This window comes from Mirounga angustirostris, unplaced genomic scaffold (genome assembly GCF_029215605.1).
Source record: "Mirounga angustirostris isolate CCGP_5_RB_7025 unplaced genomic scaffold, mMirAng1.0.hap1 SCAF_7, whole genome shotgun sequence".
NCBI lineage: Eukaryota > Metazoa > Chordata > Mammalia > Carnivora > Phocidae > Mirounga > Mirounga angustirostris.
This window is the reverse complement of record NW_026991715.1, coordinates 147,508,937-147,529,993: the sequence shown is the minus strand read 5'-3', so window position 1 is coordinate 147,529,993 and position 21,057 is coordinate 147,508,937. Positions and strand designations below refer to the sequence as shown.

Genomic DNA, 21,057 nt, shown 5'->3' with positions numbered 1-21,057 from the left:
GCAAAAATAAATAAAATCTTAAAAAAAAAAAAGAAATTGTTTCTAATTGCCATAAAGCATAACTAAAGAATTCCATATTCTTCATGTCCTCAAGAACTCAAGGACATGAGATTTTCACATATTTATTCCTTCACCTTATCGACATTGACAAGAACTCCACTGAAACCATGGCAATCAGAGAGGATGGGTTTTCCTTGTTCAGGAATGACAAACAGATGGTAAATATATGAACACATGGCAAACATCACTAACCACACAGTCTTCCAAGACCAGAAGGATGCTGGATGCTCATTATCACAGTGAGCTCTGTCAGGGAGGATGCAAGCTACCTATCTGTCAGTGGTAGCTTATCTCTCATTCCTGATTTCCCTGATTTCCCTCCAAACTATTCTCCACAGAGTGTCAGAGATCCTAACATGCAAACCTGATAATAATGTTTGTCTGCTTAAACTGTTTCCACCTACCTAAAGATAAAGACCAGACCTTTGACCTGACTGAAGAGTGCTGCGTGATTCTCAACCATTTCCTCTCTCTCTGTTTGCTCTCTCCAAGCAAGGACTGATTTCCATAAATCCATATCATCCTGTGGATATAATTCCCTTCTATGGAATCAAGACCTGGTTCCTTCTAGCTGTAATTTTATGAGGGTTTGAAAACAGATGTCAACTTTTTGGGCAAATAGGAATGCCAAACCACATAAATACTGATGCAGCGACTTGGATGAATATCAAGGGAGTTGGGCCAAGACAGGGGAAAAGCCACTGTTACTGGCTCATACACTGTGTGATTCTGTTGATGTATCACTTTTAAAGTGACAAAATTACCGAGATGGATGACAGGGCAGTGGCTTCCAAGGGTTAGAGCTGTAGGAAGCTTGTGGTTGTTAAGGGATAATTCAAGGAAGTTTCTTTGAGGTGATGCACTAGGTCTCTCTACTTCATTTTGGTGACCATTACTCAAATAATGCATTTAGCAAAATGCATGTGCTAAAATCTTAGAGCTATATATCCTTCCCACTCCTTTCCCACCCCATACCCCCCCAAAAATCCCCAAGGGCATGTTAAAAAAAAAAACTGGTAAAACCTCAGTAAGGTCTGCACAGGTTTTAATTGCATAATACCCACCTCATCATTATGGTTTTGACAATGCACTCTGGTTACATAAGAGATGCTGTGGTAGAGTAAGGGTGTGCAGGACCTCTCTGTACTCTTTTTGCAAACTTGTAGGAGTCTTAAACTATTGCAAATAGTTATTTTTAAAAGATTTATTTATTTTAGAGAGTGGGGGGAGGGGCAGAGGCAGAGGGAGAGAATCTCAAGCTGACTCCACACTGAGTGAGAGCCCAATGCAAGGCTAGATTTCAAGACCCTGAGATCATGACCTGAGCCCAAACCAAGAGTCAGATGCTCAACTGCCTGAGCCACACAGGCGCCCCTGCAAATAAAGTTATTTAAAAGATTGTTCCAGAGCTATGTAATGTCATTGGGATTTTCTGATATTTAGTTACTGATTTCAGTATTATAATAGCAAAAAAAAATTCTTATAATATTTAAGGACACAGTAAAATGAGTTATAAATAGAAATCAAACAATTTGGGGCACCTGGGTGGCTCAGTCATTAAGCATCTGCCTTCGACTCAGGTCATGATCCCAGGGTCCTGGGATCGAGCCCCACATTGGGCTCCCTGCTCCGCAGGAAGCCTGCTTCTCCCTCTCCCACGTCCCCTGCTTGTGTTCCTGCTTTTGCTGTCTCTCTCTCTGTCAAATAAATAAAATCTTAACAAAAAAGAAATCAAACAATTTTATAATTAGAAACTACTATTTGAGTATTTTCAGTACTTACCTAGAAGAAGGGAGATTATAAATATTGTATTCATCCTCTCGGGAAATTATCCAGGGAAAGAGTGTTTCCAAGGAAAAGTAGTTGAAGAGCTTTACAGATTATATGAACACAATGTATACAATACTTTTGAAAAAAAATAATTTTGAATAATCTGTGATTTCTTCTATGATGAGAATTTACAGGGAATTTTCATTTTAGAATTGACAAAACTGTATCTAATTCTTCATTTATCACAGGTCATAAAGCAGTCATCCCATATAATTAAATACCATTAGATTATATATTTTGTTTTACAAGCCATTTTCTTTTTCTAGAAGAATTTGCAAAAATTCTCTCTCTCTCAAATGTATGCCTTCATCATTTGTCACAAAGCTGTGGTATTAAATCAGCCCAGGGAATTTGAGGGTCTTCTGTATGGTTCATTTTCTATGTTTGTGTTGGTACCTCCACATGAGGGTCCATTAGCTGGGAAGCATCCAGCATGTCTACATTTGGCATTTCAGTCACCTGGAGCACCACCTGTCATACTGGCATGCTGGCATCCCTTCATATGGCAGCCAGCTGCCAAAGTCCTACTCTTCATTAGTTTGAGTTCACTGATTTCTCTTGAGATAAGAACATTTCTTCAATTGATGCTAAAGACCCTTCCATAAAACACGGTAGCCTATGATGAATGGAACAACAGAATCCACACATTCCTTCTGAGCCTTCAGAGACACCATATTGTCCAGTAAATTATTTTTATTTTCTAGAAATTGGCTCATTCTCATCTTTATTTTTCTCCTGCAATGTGTGTGAACTTTTGTTTTGATACGTTAGTTGGCCAAGTTTGAAAGAAGTGAGAGTATTTAATGATAATGTTTGGGAAAACTAATTGTAAATAATTAATAGATGAGGTGATGCATTTGTTGTTGCCTAATTATTAGGAAAATTGCTCATTCCAGTTCTTTTTGCATTCTGGATTTTTTATGCATTTTTTTTGCATGAAATGTCAGCATCATTATTGTGAAATTTTGCATATGAATAAGGAGCCTTTTTCTGTCAACCCTAGTCACCTGAGAGAGTCAGTTCATGGCTCTACACCCCATAATAATTGCTTCTAATTGACAGGAAACAGTAGGATTTCATCTTCCCATAAAATTGAATATAAGGTAATTTTTCATTCCCCGTGTTAGAAGTTTTTGATATTCAAAACAAAAATCTACTCATATTTAAGTAGTTGAATCAAGGAGGCAAGATGTTTCTATGTATAACATATATGACATAATATATATGGTGTGTATATATATATATATATATATATATATATATATATACACACACACACACATATATATATATGATCCTGGACTTTTTTTCTTAAATTAAGCAAAGTGATACAATGTATACAAGTCTCCTAAAGCATATTAATTAATGTCAGTCAAAGGCACATTATTCCCCCAGAGTCTCTCGTAGTTGAACAGGGCATATTCACTCTCATACTTTTTCCTACCATCTGGTTGCCTTAACCAATCCAAATCTCTGTGTTTGTTCCCAAAATACAAGTATCCCTGCAGTCAACTGAATGGCAAGGCTGGTTTTGGGGGTAGGATGAAAGTCACTGGCCCCATTCTCTCTTCTACTAAAAGAAGGCTCTTATTAGCCATTGCTTTGCATTCTCTTACATTAATAGGCACAATTTTGAGTGAAGGGCTTATTCTTAGGAAGAATACACATACTGGTCAAATGGGAAATAGTGTTCACATTTCTGTAGTGATACCATCTGAGACTTTGTGGAAGGGAACTAAGGAACCAGAGGGACACTGTCTTCTCAAAATCCCAAACCAGGTCTCTTGTGACTCATCAGAGGGTGGGAGGGTCAGGGTATCAGAAGGGATGACAGGAAGTGGCAAGTGGGCACTCCCCGAGGGGGGAGGGGCCAAGGACAAATTTGAACAGACTTTGCTGTGAGAATGAATCCAGAACCTCAGGGCTTAGCACGATGAAGTCTCACCACTGGTCAGAACAACACCCCAGGGCATTTGCTGACCCAGTGATCCAGGCATCCTCCATCTTGTAAAGCTACTTACCTCAACCTATGGCTTTGAAGGAAGACAGAGTGTCACTCAGTAGGTCTTAAATGTTTAGGCTCAGAAGAAACATGGGTCATTGCTGCTGTATCATATTGGCCAGAATTAGTTCTCTGCATGTCCTTTTCATACACAACCTTTTTTTTATTACTATTTTTACTGTTTATGACCGAGAAACTCACAGGTTATCAGACTTCAAAACCATGAGCGGGCGTTGGATGATTTTCTGTCTGGTTGCTGTTGTATGGTTTCTTCTGGATTATGTTTAATATTTAACTATATTCCCTGCTCATTCTCAGCAGCCTGTTTTTACCTTTGAACAAAGTAATCCCTCTTTAACCACAAGTATTCATGACTGGGTACAGGGATGGGCATAAGGCCAAATAATTTCATGGCTTGTGTGTTTTTCTTAGTAATGATGGTGTAACCAATAACAGATAGGATATTAAAGGACTCCTGAAACAAGACTTGGCCACCTTGTATCCCAGTTTTGAATTGCTTATGTTGGTCATTAGGGAAAAGAGGTTTAAAGGGAAGTTTGGCCTTAACGCATTACCTGAAGTGAATGGGAGACACTCCCTATGAATCCCACATGGCCTTCCAGGTTGGAGCTGTCCCTTTCCATAGTACATATTGCTTTCTTCCTCCATCTCACAGCAGTGCTCCAGTTAATTGGAACAGGATTTTATTCCTCTCTGATTCTTCTTTAATTCTGCTTATCAGATCAGTGCTATGGTGGGATGGGGGAAGATTGGGAAATGAGCTGGTTAGGAGCTTTATACCTGATGCCCAGAGAAATCACATATTTATCATGGTCTCAACAGCTTTGTCTAATTGAGGGAGATAATTTAGGCAATACTGTGGATCTTCTTGTGTGTAAGACTGGTTTTAAGATCTGCCATTAATTTAATCAACCCTTTGTTGGGAGAAATAATATACTACAAATAATATATCAATTATAAGGTACCAGTCTAATTTAAAAAAAATATTCAGTGCTTTTAGAAATTATGTATTAGAATAAAGAATGTGCAATAGTGAAATTCAAGATATGCATTATATGCAATACCTATCTACTATCTGAATTCTGGCATTTCAGAGAAAGGGTATAAAAAACATATTTGGCTGGTTATGTCATTGGTAGGACCAAGTACAAGATAAAAATGCAGGCTTCTTGTTCAAAAAGCAGAGAAAAAATATGTCAAGTATTAAAATATAGGCTTTTTTCTTCAGTGTCTTTATGGTGCTTTTTGTATTTATTTAAAAAATTTTTTTAAAGATTTTATTTTTTTCATTTGAGAGAGAGAGAGAGCATGTGCACAAGGGAGAGGGAGGGGCAAAGAGAGAGGGAGAAGCAGACTCTCTGCTGTGCGTGGATCCTGACACCTGAACTAGATCCCAGGACCTCACAACCTGAGCCAAAAGGCAGACGCTTAACCAACTGAGTCACCCAGGCATCCCCATTTTTTGTATTTAATGTCATTCTAAGCTATGAAAATTATAAATTGTTAGTAAGAATCTTACCATTCATTTTCATATTAGGTAATACCAGCGCTAAATATAAATATAATAGCATTTAATTTGTTTGTAAAATCACCAACCTTACACAATTCACATTATAAAGCTCATGCACACATGCATGTTTTGTTCTTATCAGGAGAGTAGAAACACTGCCCAACACTATGTCACCCGCTTTTTATTTTTGTTTTCACTTCTCGAGTGTATGTTTTACCACCATTCTCTGCTTTGGGCTTATTGACAAATAAGGAAGGACCGAAAGGAAAACCAACTACATATTATTCTATTTTTCTCTTTTTTTGTCATCATGTTTAGCTTAAGTGGCTGCCATAGGAAAGTAACATGAGTTTAAAAAAATCTTTATTTTACCTCCTATGTTTCTATTTTTGGAGACCATCATTGTTTCCCTCCCTGACTCTTATCTTTCTGTCCTCAAAATAACTCTGTAGATGACTCTCATTCTTAAACGTAGCTCATTTCTCTCTTTACTACTGCCTTCCTATTATCTCAGCTTGGTCCTAATGTTCTCCCTGGTGTGGTTGTAGGAATCTCCATCTGCGACCATCTGGCTCTAGTCTTGCACATAATCAGTTTTCCAGATTTTTTCTAAAATAATCCTTGGAAGGCACCAATATACTCATGTCGTGCCCCTCTTCGAGCCCTCCCAAAGCTCCCTGAATGACAGTCTTCTGACATGTCTCAGGAGGCCCCATATCTCTAACCTTATTGCTCATGGAGTCTGAGCTCATCCCTACGACCCACCTATATGTATTAGTCATGTCAAATTGCTCCTTGTTTCCTGGATACTCCAGACAGTTGAATTGCTTCAGGTCTCTGAAAAATCGTCCCTCTCATAGGAATATCTTTACTGTGCTGTAGCAACTGAATTCCCAAAGCTCCAAGAGCTTCCTCCTGGATGGAGACTTCTTAGTGTCCCACTAGCCTCAGGAAATATTGACCATTTTCTGTGTGTCATGTATCCGCTGCTAGCAGGGCATCTTTCTTATAAGACCCACGTGTGTGTTGCATGCACAAGCACACACACATATAGCCTTTCTCTTAGGTAGACCAGGTGGCTCACATCTTGTGCATCCCGAGCCACTCACAGCAGCCTAGTTACTGTCCTGGATTAGGCACGTTGTCATTACTGAAGACTGAATAATTATGCTCATCCTCTTTATCATAAACATTCGTTAGTAGCCAGGAAAAAGAAACATGTCAGCGATTTTTAGCATAAATTAAAAGCAAAAATAAAGCTGTGAAACAAAATGTGTGTAATGTGGACAAGATGTTGTTTTCATTCCTTTTTCGATACAGATATATCCAGGCAAACATTGTGAGGTTATCATCAATAGTCAGGTAAATAAGGTAAATGATTTGTATTTGGTTCTGATGAAGCCATCTACAGTGTTTCTATATTTTTCATTGTTCAGAGCAGGATGCCAAAATATATAGAATAATTTATTTCTGTGGTTGAATTGGAATAAATCTACAATATATTGAGAGCAATAAAAAAAATAAGGGCATCAATAAACTGATGTTTTCAGTTGTGTGATCTCATACACATTTCATAACTTAAAGTAATATATTTCTAATTTAAAAAGAACAAAAAGGTACAGTTTTGGGCCAATAAATAAAAATATACCAGAAAAGACAATGTGGCATTTTTAGCCACATAGATATGAAAAAGAGAAGTAAGAAAAGAATTTAAAAATTTAGAATTTTGTTACGTAAACTTAAAAGACTGAAACTTTTATTCAATTTCCTGGCAAAAGAAAACCGTGTGAGTTCGTAAAATTGAACTTAATGTATGTGATTGGGCAGCATGTGAGTTTTCCTCACTGAGTTAAAGGTAGGTGAATGTGGGTAAATATGAAGGGCTTAAAAAATCATTGAGTTCATAAAGTAAGCATCTGAAAGAAGGTTTCACATTTTGAAAATAGAGTAAAATCTGATGTTGTTGACATTCAGAAATGTTACAATATTCAAAAAATGGTACTACTCATAGGACCCACCCAATCTTCTTTAATATATATGGAGTAATTGTGTTATGATTATTGAGTTAAATTGCAGTCTGTGATTAGTGTTAGCAAAGTACCCTCATGCCACGGACCTTTCAGCTAAAGCACTGGACTGAGGCTTACCAGCTAGTTTCTCCAGGACACCCTTGATCCAATGGGTCGGCTAAGGGGGGTCTTGAGTGTGGTTGAGTAGGATTCTGCTGTTCCATTCGGGATCAGAGTGTGAATTGCTTAACACTTAGAAATGAGGATGTGGGAGGGGCTGAAAACCTCTAAGAACTAAGTATTTGCTGTCTATGCTGTAGGTTATTTCTGGTATATTTTAATTTATTGGTCCAAATTGTACCTTTTTTTAAAAAAATTTTGCCTTATGAAACATGTATGAGATCACACAATATCAAGTATAGAATAGGAAACATGGATTTGAATGGCAAACATCCGTAGAATGATGAATAAAATATTTTAAAAAAATCAAAACTATAAGTTTTGGCTCAGTTGGTGGGGCATGCGACTCTTGATCTAGGGGTTGTGAGTTCAAGTCCCACACTGGGTGTAGAGATTACTTAAAAATAAAATCTTGAAAAATAATCTTATAGTGAGAGGGTTTTTTTTTACCTGTATATAAGACCTCTGATAACCATTAAAGAAACTGGAGCTTACTGAACAAGGGAGTATAGCCAGCTTATAATTCTACCACACAGTTTTGACCAGGACAACCTGAGTATTTTGATCTCAATATCTTAGATTGCCGTGTATTTCAAAGACTACAAAAAATATAGGCAAGTCACTCTATAAAATCCAGAAAAAAAGAGTGTAAATTGGGTTTAATTTTCTTTTCTTGATATTCTAACCTACAAGGGTAATCTATTTAACAGAAATTTAAAGTGAAGCCATCATATGATAATTCTTTGGTAATATTCAGAATCACTATCATTTCTTAAAGGGAGTATATATGTATAGATTTCAAAGAGTAGAAAAAACTTAGGTGAGAGAGTACTGAAGACAAGCAGACTAAATAGTATCTTGTAGCCAGGAATTTTGTTTTTGATTTAAGCAATACTCAAAGACATTTGGAGGGCTTTGAGCAGAGGACTTATATGATGTCATTTAAGTCCCTGGAGGATCACTCTGGCTGCTAAGTGGACAGTAGACTCTAGCAGTTGGAAACAAACACTATTATTGTCATATGAACTGTTTCAATAATTCATGTTTGAATTGGTGGCTTGACCTTGAATGATAGAGAAGGTGCTGAAAAGTGGTCATATCATAAATGTATTTTGAAGATAGATCTGCCAAAGAATATATCCTGACAGATCAGATGTGGAGTGCTAGAGAAAGAGAGGGGTCAAAGATGAATACCAGACTTTACTTTCTTTAGCAAGTGGAGAGATGGAGTTACTACCAACAGAAGTTGGGAAGGCAGAGAAGATACGGGGTGTAAGATACGGGGTGTAACTGAGTTCCGTTTTGTACACATTAAGGTTAAAATGTATATAAGATGTTCCAGTGGAGATGTTGAACAGGGACCCAGAATACGAGTCTGGGAGTATGAGGGGGGTGTGATCTAGTAAAAGATAGTATTTAAAGTCAGGAGAGTAGAGGAAACCTAGGGAGGGCCTATTGATAGAAAAGCAAAAAGAACTAAAGTCTTGGAGCCTGGAACTGCTCCAAATTAAACATCAAAGAGAAAAGGAGAAAGCATCAATATTGAACAAGGAAACTAAGGGTGTGATGTCCTCAAAGCCAAGTGCATTAAGGATGAAGGAATGATCAACTACATCAAAAGCTGCCAAATAGTGTGAGGACTGAGAATTGGTCCTTGGATTTCAGAAGATAGAGCTTATTGTTGATTGTGGAGAATAGCACAGTTGGAATGGTCAGGCAAAGCTTGCTTAGAGGGTGTTTAAAAGACAGTAAGAGCATAAGAGTCCAAGACAGCATGTATGGGAAATTCTTTGGAGGAATTTTGTTATAATGGGGAGCAAGGAAAGGAGCAATTGTTGGTGGGGAAGCAGAGTAAAGAGAACATTTTTTAAGATGGGATAGAGAATGGACTCTGAAAAACAAACTGAGGGTTCTAGAGGGGAGGGGGGTGGGAGGATGGGTTAGCCCGGTGATGGGTATTAGGGAGGGCACGTTCTGCATGGAGCACTGGGTGTTACGCACAAACAATGAATCATGGAACACTACATCTAAAACTAATGATGTAATGTATGGTGATTAACATAACAATAAGAAAGTTAAAAAAAAAAAAGATGGGATAGAGAACACCGTGTTTGTGTAATAATGTGAATGGTCCAGTAGAAAGAGAAACTTTGGTATAAGAGAGGGGAAAGGGGAGATTGATCAGCTTCTGTCCTGGCATGGGTGGGAGGAGATCGGGACAATGTACCAGTGGAGGTATCTGCTAGATAGGAACTGCAGGGTTTATATTTGCTAGAGGAGGTTGGAGCATGTGGGTACAGATGATGGGTGATGGGTGCAATTGCTGGTGGGTGTCCGTGAAAGTTCTTTTTTTATCCATAAAGAGTCACAGTCATCTGCCGAGTCAGTGTGGAAAAGGAGAAGTGGGACGTTCAAGAAGAGGGCATAAGGTATGAAATGGTCCCATGGGAGCATGGGAAAGTAAGTGGAAAAGGTTGTATAGTATGATCAGCAGGTAGCACTGACGGCCCAGAGGATGTTTATGATCATGAATTAGAGGGAACACCAGCCAGGGGGTTCCTGCATGTTTATCGAGCCCTGATCAATTGCATGGTGCCTTGCAGAGCAGAGCAGGCAAGAAGTTGCCAACAAGGCATAGGGCAAAGCAAGAGAGGGGCAAGAATTTGAAAGATGTTATGATGCTGAAAGAATAGAATTATACTCTCTTAGTTTATGATTGTATTTTTAATTTCATCTCTTGTTTTACTTCTTTCCCTTCAATCTTCTGGACTTCGCAAAGTGGCACATGTTTGGGTAACAGTTCTAGGAAAGAGTCTGTCCTCTCTGAGAGTTTGTTTTCAGAGATTTTTTTGTTGGTCTTCCCTTTTTGAGAAAATTGTCTTTTCTCATTTTTCTGTTATCTTAAAACAAGGTACGGTGTCTGTGACCAACCTTGGTAGGTATTATCAGAATGCACCTAGGATTTGTCACTGATGCATGGTTGATAGCTAGACTCTCTTTAATCCACAGCTAGAGACAGAGGGATGCTCATAACTCCCGTTCTTATTACCAATTTTTTTCACATACTATAATGATAGTAGTTGTTACATCTGATGGTCCCTGGGTTCTTTTGATATTGTTTTTAAATTACTGTTTCTAGGGACGCCTGGATGGCTCAGTCTTTAAGCGTCTGCCTTCGGCTCAGGTCATGATCCCAGGGTCCTGGGGTTGAGCCCCGCATCGGGCTCCCTGCTCCGCGGGAAGCCTGCTTCTCCCTCTCCCACTCCCCCTGCTTGTGTTCCCTCTCTTGCTGTGTCTGTCTCTGTCAAATAAATAAATAAAATCTTAAAAATTCTTTAAAAAGTGGATTACTGTTTCTAGGGGTAAGAAGCAGAGCTTAGAGGGGTTAAGCCAGACTGTTATCTGGTCATAAAGCTTCTGTGTTCGGAAGAGAGATTTCCTTTTTGTTCTGTTGATCATCAGATATCTCTACAACCATTCTATAGTATTCTTTTGCCTATATGTCAACTTGCAATACCAGACCTTTAAGTTGGTGCCATCCCCATGCTGACCACAGATTTCTGCTTTGGAGACAACCGCTCAGCTCTTGGTCAGAGATGATGCATTTGGCAAAATGTCCTACTACTGCCTTCTTGGCCAGAAGTACTCTTGAATACTCTTTTATTCTAACTTTCAGTGAATAAGCATATGCTTGTTTATCATGCTTTCCCAAATGCTGAATAATGTTGTTCTGTTATGTGGAATGCCGCTTTTATTTTTCAACTTATGAATCATTCTTTTCAACCTTACTGCCTTGAGTGAGAATATTTATTCTGTTTTTGTTGTTGTTGTTGCTGCTGCCAAATCAACAGGTTTTAGAATATATGATAGCAATTATTTCTACCCAGGTCTCCTGGACATCTGATCATTTGGCCTTAGTGTGTACAGTTTTTCACTATGTGACATAATTTTGCAGTAAAATGAGGATGCTTTTGGCAAGATCATTATGGATAAACCAACAGGAGTTTGAGACTGTTTAGGTGCCACTTGGTTCAAATTTTTGTCTAGTGATTTTAAATTTTGAGACTGAATGTTTAATTGGTACATTATATCCAGACACAATGAACATAATGAAGCTATAATTAAAACTTAATTATCATTAAAACTCATTACGATTAAAACAGGAAAACAGTCTGCACATTTATATCAATGTCCTATTGTATACAATTTTAAATTATTTTTAGTTTTCACCTGAAGAATACACTTTCTAAATCATGAGCAAACTTGAAGATCATAATGGACTTTAACTTTTTTAAAAAGATTTTCATATTTGTTTTGGTTGTTGTTGTTTTTTGGCTGTTGTTGCTGCCTGTTTGTTTCTTAGCTTTTGCTTTGAAAAAAAAGTTCCCCCTGCTTCTTGGTTACTCTCAGTTCCCTGATTTGTAACTTTTAACTGAGGGCCTCTGATTCCCTTGAGCATGAGTATCTGAAGTGAAGACTAAACATGACCGAGACCTCAATACTCTATGCATGATGCTCAAGAAGATAAGTCAAAGATTTAATCTTCATAAATTCAAGTTAAGACCACACAAATGAAAATAAAACAAAATGATATGTACTGTTTGAAATCACATAGTTTAATGTGATCCCTCATGTCTACCAAAACTAAATAATAAACAAACACGTCTGCATTACAATGGTGTGATAATGTACTTCTAGCTGATTTCTCCACAGTAATTTATGATAACAAAAATTAGGTCCAATTAGGTTTACTTGTTCTCTTCATTATCTTTCTTGTATAACAAACTTCTCCAAATTTTGTTGCACAGAAGTATCATTTTGTTATTCTCAGGGACTCCACGGTGCAGAGATTCAGTTAGTCCACAGTAGAGATGACAATCTCTCCTGGATGTCTATGGGCTCAGAGCACAACTGAGAAGACTTTCGTGGCTGGGAGATGGAAAACCTGGGGAGAAAACTCACTTCCAAGATGGCTTCTCCATCCACAATTCTGACACCTTGGACTAGCATGACCTGAAGGCTGGCACAACTGAGGATGTTTCTCTGAGTATACAAATGCCTCTCCGGAGCACCTGTCTGGTTCAGTCAGTAGAGCATGTGACTCTTGATCTCAGGGTTGTGAGTTCAAGCCCCACATTAGGGGTAGAGTTTATTTAAAAACAAACAAACACAAATGCAGCCTCTCCCCAAGACTTGGGCTTCTCCCAACATAATAACTGGACTCAGAAAAAGCATGTTGAGGTGGGGACTCAGGAAAGAGCTTCCCAAAGACACCAAGTAGAGGTCCCATGATTTTTTCTGACCTAGCCTCAGAATTCACAGTGTTGATTCCATCCACTGTACTCTGATGGTCCCAGGAGATAGAAGTCCACTCAGACTCAAGGGAAGGAGACATAACTCGACCTCTTACTGCGAAGAGTGGCAAGGTCACCTAGGACAAGAGGATGTGGGAAGGGCAATAACGTTGGAGCCACTTGAAAATGCAATCAGCGACATCTGAACATTATTACCATTCGCTTCCATCTCCCAGTGTGAGTGGTACACAGAACACACCCAAACACCATATATCAAACCATGCCTATGAATATAGCGCAAATATGCTGGACTCTGCAGTTGAGCCCTCTGAGGTAGCTACCTGGAACTTGGCTTATACTTGGAATAGCTTCTGAATTATTTATAAGACAATACATATTGGTTATACTATGACAACACTACTCTTGAGCAGGTTAACAGCACATTTATAGCAAAGTTACAGCATTGGAGATGAAATTCAGCATCAATGATCTTAGTTCCGGACAAAAAGTGGTGAGATAGCTTTTAAGTTAAATGGATATAAGTTCTAGCATATACATAATAATACTTATATTAGTATGTATGTAATAATACTTATAATAAAGCATTATATTACAATACTCATATGTATATATGTATGTACATTGGTGACATATATACGTAATTATATAATTAAGATGGAACATGGCAAATATGTGATGTATGTATATATATATACACATATATATGTACATTGTGACATATATGTGATAGTATTAAGACAGAAAGGGGCAAATATGTGATATTTTGTAATTTTGTAATTTTTCTATATGCTCTGAATTGGTGTTATATCAAAAAGATCTATTATAAGAAAAATGTTCAACAGCCCGCTCCAACATGCATTTGTCAGCTCCCATGTCCATACGCATGAAGAATTTGAGTACAGGGAGTGTCCACTGAGAGCAATTTGCCTTGCTTAGCTTGACTTTTTAGTGTACTGCATAGAATTTTAAAAATATGTAACATATATTGGATATATGGAAACATACAGAATTCTACCATGCTGTATACTTTTTATCAAATGAAACTCCCTTCCCTTTTTGGGAAATTTCTGTAGATCAAGTGAATATATACATGTAATCTATTGGATTGCCAAAATACGATTTATCTGATAAAACAGATCACTAAAATATATTTGATGAGACTAAATTGTCCTTTAGGTTATTGAATAAAGCAGTAGAATTGTACCTACAACTGACTTATTAAAAAGTAAAGGGTAATAAGTAAAAGAAAAAAAAACTAAACTAAACTATTACAATTAGGTACATGGGTGACAACTAAGCCTAACTGAAAGTAATAAAACTTTTTTTATGCAGGAAAAATTTATTACTTTTGGTCATGACACCTTTATTAGAGATCAAAATTCATGTGGGTATCTACATTGTCTAAAGAACATCCATCTTTTCAGAATGAATTTGCAAATTACCCAAATAAAACTCTGACACAGTACTGTTTCTTTTAGACTGAGTGGAGTCAAAACCTCACTTGCTCTTATCTCTTTTCATCTATATTTTATTACTGTGTATACCATATGCCATCCCATGTTATTACAGTTCATATATGTATTAATGTTCTTGATTATTCATTGAGGATAGTGTTCATTCTGTGAACATCTTTCCATCCCCAGTAGTTACTCCTGTGAATAACAATTTTCTATCAACAGGAACATTCACTCAAATATATTATTTGGTTGAATCAATGAAAGAATGCATATTATTTCATTTCCAAATCTGCTACAAAAATTGCTATCAGTTTGGCTATTGTGGGACATCGCTGCTATGCACACTGGGGTGCACGTGCCCCTTCTTTTCACTACATCAGTATCTTTGGGGTAAATACCCAGTAGTGCAATCACTGGGTCGTAGGGTAGCTCTATTTTCAACTTTTTGAGGAACCTCCATACTGTTTTCCAGAGTGGTTGCACCAGCTTGCATTCCCACCAACAGTGTAAGAGGGTTCCCCTTCCTCCGCATCCTCACCAACCTTTGTTTTCCCTGTCTTGTTAATTTTAGCCATTCTAACTGGTGTAAGGTGGTATCTCATTGAGGTTTTGATTTGTATTTCCCTGATGGCTAGTGATGTGGAGCATTTTTTCATGTGTCTGTTAGACATTGAACACCAGGTGCAATACGCAACTAATGAATCATTGACCACTACATCAAAAACTAATGATGTACTCTATGTTGGCTAACTGAACACAATAAAAAATTTTTAAAAAATTGCTATCAGTTTTCTAAAAGTTTTTTTTCTGGTAAAATTTACCTTATTAAGTTAATTCACATTATCCAATTAGGTAACTCATTAAAAGCCGTGTTTTAGGCACTTCTTAACCTTGGCTTATACTGGAAGCCCAGTGAGAATTGCCTGATGGAGTCACAATGCTTCAAGGCTTTCAGAATGATTCAGTCCTCACCTTCCATTAATAAAGTTGAGTCAAAACTTAAAATGCATCTACGAAAGTCACACTTTCCTATTAGATATTTGGTACCACCCTGTAGACACTTTGTTCACCTTGCTTTTCACATTTGACCGCTTCGCAAGATGAAGAGCTGTTTTCATGCCTTTGGACTTCTGCACTGGGAGAAAATACAGTTGTTTGTGCCGCACATGGGCCTACTTTTCATAGTTTTTGCTATCATGAATAGTGCTGCAATAAACAGCTTTAAATATACATCTTTAATTTTCTGCCAGTTTATCTTTAGAATAGATTCTTAAAAAACGGGATTGATCGCATTCTAAATTGTGCTATATTTTTCAAATTCCTCTTTGCGGATAAATACTCAGAAGTAGGATTGCTGGGTCATGCAGTAGCTCTATTTTTTAGTTCTTTAAGGAATCTTGAGACTGTTTTCTATAGTGGCTGCACCAGTTTACAATCCCACCAACAGTGTAAGGGCTCCAGTGTCTCCACATTCTCGCCAACATTTTTATTTTCTTTTTATAATAGGCATTCCTAATAGGTTGTAGTATGCTCCCTGTCTGACCGTTGGGTATTCTGTTTTGCAATGCAAGTGCTTGATTTATGCTCTGATCACTGGGGCACCCACTTCAAAGAAGGCTATCTTGACTAAACACACTGCCCGTCACGGACTAGATAAAGAGCCAGGTTGCTTCCCCGCTCTGAGGCTCCTTTGTTTTAGAGATCTTGGTTGATTTGGTAACTGACCATTTGTGCCGCTTGCTTTTTCTCTTCCTGCACTTTAATTCCTGCTCCTATGTTTTAAATTCACCAATAAAGGGTGAGCCTGCAAAACCCTAGGCCCCTACCCTGACCCTGGTGAAAACAGAGCCCCGGTCTGTGCTCCCTCTCCCTGTGTGACCTGAGATGTGCTGTGTATCTCCATACCCCAAAACCTAGGGTGCATTACTTATTTTCCCCAAAGTTTCTTGTCAGTTGTTGCTGAGGGCATCTTGCGGTCGTAAGAACCATAAGGGACAGTCCATCGACTACATGGACTTGTCAATAGGCTGAGACTAGCACAAAATACAGGTGTGAGATGTTATCTCTTTGTGATTTTGAGTTGCATTTCCCTGATAATCAGTAGTATGGACATTTTCCCTCGATAAAGCTGTGAAACTAGAAATATATACAAGTTAAAAGCTCTATCACCAAATTTTCAAAGGTACAGAACTTTGCAAGGATTAAAGGCATGAATGAAACCGGTGGGCAGAACGAGGTATTAACTGGATCACCACCTGAGTTCTTTGGCATAGCAGTTTCTAGGCCAAATGGCTGGTAGAACATTCTCCAGGGAGGACAATTTTAGCAAGGGGTGTTCAGAGTCTAATGTGTGTTATTAAAAGGCTCGGTTCCCATTTTTGCCCTTAAGCAGAGATCGTGATATTTTCCTTTTTTAATCCATAAATAAAATTTCAACATGTATGTCTTCCCATGGAAACCCCTTATGGATTTTTCTATTCTTGAATTTACTTAGAAATCTATTTATGGATTTATCTGCAGTTTCAGAACTGAAAAGGAAGTTATTAGTCAAGAAGTATGACCACTCTTTTTCCAAACGAGAAACTAAGTCTAGATGCTTTATAGTTTGCCATAGTCAGAGGCTATGGATTTATAGAAACACATTGCATTTCAATATTTAAATAAAAGAGGGAGAACTGGATTCACGAAGGGGCATTAAGAGACAGTAAGAGCCGGGCGCCTGGGTGGCTCAGTTGGTTAAGTGACTGCCTTCAGCTCAGGTCATGATCCTGGAGTCCCTGGATCGAGTCCCACATCGGGCTCCCGGCTCGGCGGGGAGCCTGCTTCTCCCTCTGACCCTCTCCCCTCTCGTGCTGTTTCTCTCCTGCTCGCTCTCTAATAAATAAATAAATAAATAATCTTTAAAAAAAAAAAAAAAAGAGACAGTAAGAGCCTACACGATGTAAGTCCTAACAACAACCACCCATGAACCAGCTAAGCAAGATTTGGCTCTACACGTTTGCAATTGCCTGATGAATCCAGATAGTGGCATCTCCTATCACTTGGAAAAGAAGTTTACTAAATCCGTTTATGGAATAATATGAAGCATTTATTTGAGCAAATCTTTTGCAGGAAATAAACCAATGTGCCCCGATATTCTTGAAACACAGCTCTGACAATGCTGCTTCCCATGATTTTTTTTTTTAACATTTATTCACTTCATTAATCCTCACTTTTTTTCTGGAAATGTGTAAGTATGTGTAATTCCCAGTACATGCTACTAATGTACATTTTAGTCCAGCATTCATAAAAGACTAAAATTGCGTGAAGTATCATTATATTTTCAATTAAAGTCATAAATATTATTTTTTACTTTCCTGGATGTTTAGATACTTATATGACTTTATTTTCTAGAACTGATTGTATTCTGCTTGCCTGCCATTATTGGACCTTTTGTTTCCCCCCCCCCCAAAAAAAACACGTAAGAAGAAACAAGCTTGTTGGAATTAATTCAATATATAATTAATTTCTTATATATGTATATTTGTTTCATTATTTTTCACCAACATTATTTGAGATAGTTTAATTTTTATGCATTATTTGAACATTGGATTCTCTCCTACTGTAGGTATATCAAGTCAATATTCATAATATTAACAGCAGCTATGAATTGGCTAGCTTTATATTTGTATTACCTATGTCTGGGTAGCGTTTATTCTTATAGTTAAGAAAACCATTACTTATAGACATGTATGACATTACCTTTTTTTTTTGATGGTGTTAGTCTTGGTTGTTGTTGTTCTGTGGTTGTGGTTATGGTTTCCATGACAATTTTTCCAGGTCGTTGTGTCATTAAAATCTATGAACATTGGATAAACCATGGATATTCTTTTTCCTTACATGAATTAATAGTTTTCATTTTTAATTTTTCATTGGAATTTGGGAGTTTTTTTGGTATTAGAAAAAAATGACCTTTCCATATGACAGCTCAGAGGGAAGCATGCTAAATTCAAAGCTATCTCTAAGTTCCTTTAATTAGTGCTTTAGTCTCTATCCATGCTCATAAGTGAAGTAAAAATGTATTTTTCTGACATTTAACAAAAGCATAGGAGAAAACTTCTTGCTTTGTTAGAATTAAATACTTTGGAACTTACCAATATATTCAGTGACTATTCAGAAAATTATGAAATTTTTTATGGTAACCATTAATTGTATCTAAAAAAATTCTATCCAGAACTGATGTGTCAGTATTGAACTACAGAAAGAGAGGAGACCTGGAAATGCTAGGTCACTGCCCCACTCCCATTACCATCACTATCACGAGATTTTTTTTTTTTTTTTTTTATGATTTTATTTATCTATTTGAGAGAGAGAGAGAGAGCATGGGGGGCGGTCACTGAGCAGGGAGCCTGATGCAGGACTCAATCCTGGAACTCCAGGATCATGACCTGAGCCCAAGCAGTCGCTTAACCAACTGAGCCACCCAGGTGCCCCCCATCACGAGATTCTTTTTTTTTTTTTTTTTGGCTGGGTACAGTGTACTTTATTGATGGTACATGACAAGGTAGGGCTCCCCAAGCTCCTCTCCTTCTTCAGGGGGTCTGGGATGGAAACGGTGGAGGTCAGGAGATTCTCAGTGTTTTCGGGGATAAGTTGGGGCAGGGACTCCCCAGTAGCTGAGGGCCTCTCTCTTCCTCTTGTTCTCGCTGGGGCTGGTGGTCCAGGGGGCTCTTACTCCTTGGAGGCCATGTGGACCATAAGGTCCACCACCTGGTTGCTGTAGCCAAATTCATTTTCATACCAGGAAATGAGCTTGACAAAGTGGTCATTGAGAGCAATGCCAGCCCCGGCATCAAAGGTGGAGGAGTGGGTGTCACTGTTAAAGTCACAGGAGACAACCTGGTCCTCAGTGTACTCCAAGATGCCCTTGAGGGGGCCCTCTGATGCCTGCTTCACCACCTTCTTGATGTCGTCGTATTTAGCAGCTTTCTCCAGGCTGCAAGTCAGATCCACAGTGGACACGTTGGGGGTGGGGCACGGAAGGCCATTCCAGTAAGCTTCCCGTTCAACTCAAGGATGACCTTGCCCACAGCCTTGGCAGTGCCAGTGGAAGCAGGGATGATGTTCTGGGCACTCCCTCAGCCATCGTGCCACAGCTTCCCAGAGGGGCCGTCCACGGTCTTCTGGGTGGCTGTGATGGCATGGACGGTGGTCATGAGTCCCTCCACGATGCCGAAGTTGTCATGGATGACCTTGGCCAGAGGAGCCAAGCAGTTGGTGGTGCAGGAGGCATTGCTGACAATCTTGAGGGAGTTGTCATACTTCTCATGGTTCACACCCATCACAAACATGGGGGCATTTGGCAGAAGGAGCAGAGATGATGACCCTCTTGGCCCCACCCTTCAGGTGAGCCCCAGCCTTCTCCATGGTGATGAAGACCCCAGTGGACTCCACAACATACTCAGCACCAGCATCACCCCATTTGATGTTGGTGGGATCTCGCTCCTGGAAGATGGAGATGGACTTTCCATTGATGACAAGTTTCCCGTTCTCAGCCTTGACTGTGCTGTGGAATTTGCCAGGGGTGGAATCATACTGGAATATGTAGACCATATAGTTGAGGTCAATGAAATGGTCATTGATGGCGACAATATCCACTTTGCCAGAGTTAAAAGCAGCCCTGGTGACCAGGTGCCCAATACAGCCAAATCTGTTTACTCCGACCTTCACCATTGTGTCTCGGGAACGCGGCTGGCACTACACCAGAAGATGCGGCTTTCTGTCGAACAGGGAGGAGCCGAGAGCCCCATCACGAGATTCTTATGGAGCATATCCTTAATATCCAGTTTGGTCTTCCTGAGCAACAATGGTTTGAACCTGTAACATCTGGTGTTTCATTGCTGGTCACCCTGCTTGCTGTTCTTCCTCCTGGGAAGGCTGCTGTCAATGTCAGTGGCTCTTTTATTGTGATAGCTTTATACATGGCTGTAGAGTCTCTGAAGCTCCTCCCACAAATGGCAGAGTCTAATTTCTCTTCCCTTGATTGTGGACACTGGTAATGAAAAAAATGAAGCAAAAAATAAAACTGCATTTTTTCTGAGGCTAGGTAGAAAAAATGGCACTGCTTTTGCCTGGTACTCTCTCCCTCTTCAGATATGTGCCTAAGCCTATAGGGAAGCACTCTGCCTGTCTTGAAGACGCCATGCCTGAGAGGCCTCATGAGGAGGACACATGGGATAGATGCCCCAGGTTCAGCAGTACCCAACTGACTGTCTGAGCATCAACCCTCCACAGCTCCTTCCAGACTCAGGATTCAAGGCCGCCATAATTAATGCAAATTTAGCAGAGATGACCCTAGCCTCTCCATCCAGTCCAAATTCCTGATCCACAGAGTCTGTGAGCATAAAAGATGATAGCTGTATGCCAGTAAGTGTTCATTTGTTTTGTAGTCATAGTAACCAAAATCCTTTAAAATACATTCTTAAGAACCTAATTAATCCAGGGGCACCCGGGTGGCTCAGTCGGTTGAGCATCAGACTCTTGATTTCAGCTGAGGTCTTCAGGATCTCAGAGTCGTGAGATCAAGCCCCACATCGGGCTCCGAGGTTAGCTCGGAGTCTGCATGTCCCTCTCCCACTGCTCCTCCTCCCGCTTTCTCTCTCCCTCAAATAAATAAATAAAAATACTTAAATAA

The 21,057-nt window shown here is 39.0% G+C and overlaps 1 pseudogene across 1 annotated transcript; it reads right to left on the bottom strand.

Moving 5' to 3' along the window:
- Positions 1 to 18,889: 18,889 nt before the first annotated feature.
- LOC123834493 (glyceraldehyde-3-phosphate dehydrogenase-like) lies at positions 18,890 to 20,111 on the bottom strand (annotated as a pseudogene). The gene has a single exon (XR_006788455.1). The product of XR_006788455.1 is annotated as a glyceraldehyde-3-phosphate dehydrogenase-like (transcript).
- Positions 20,112 to 21,057: the final 946 nt, after the last annotated feature.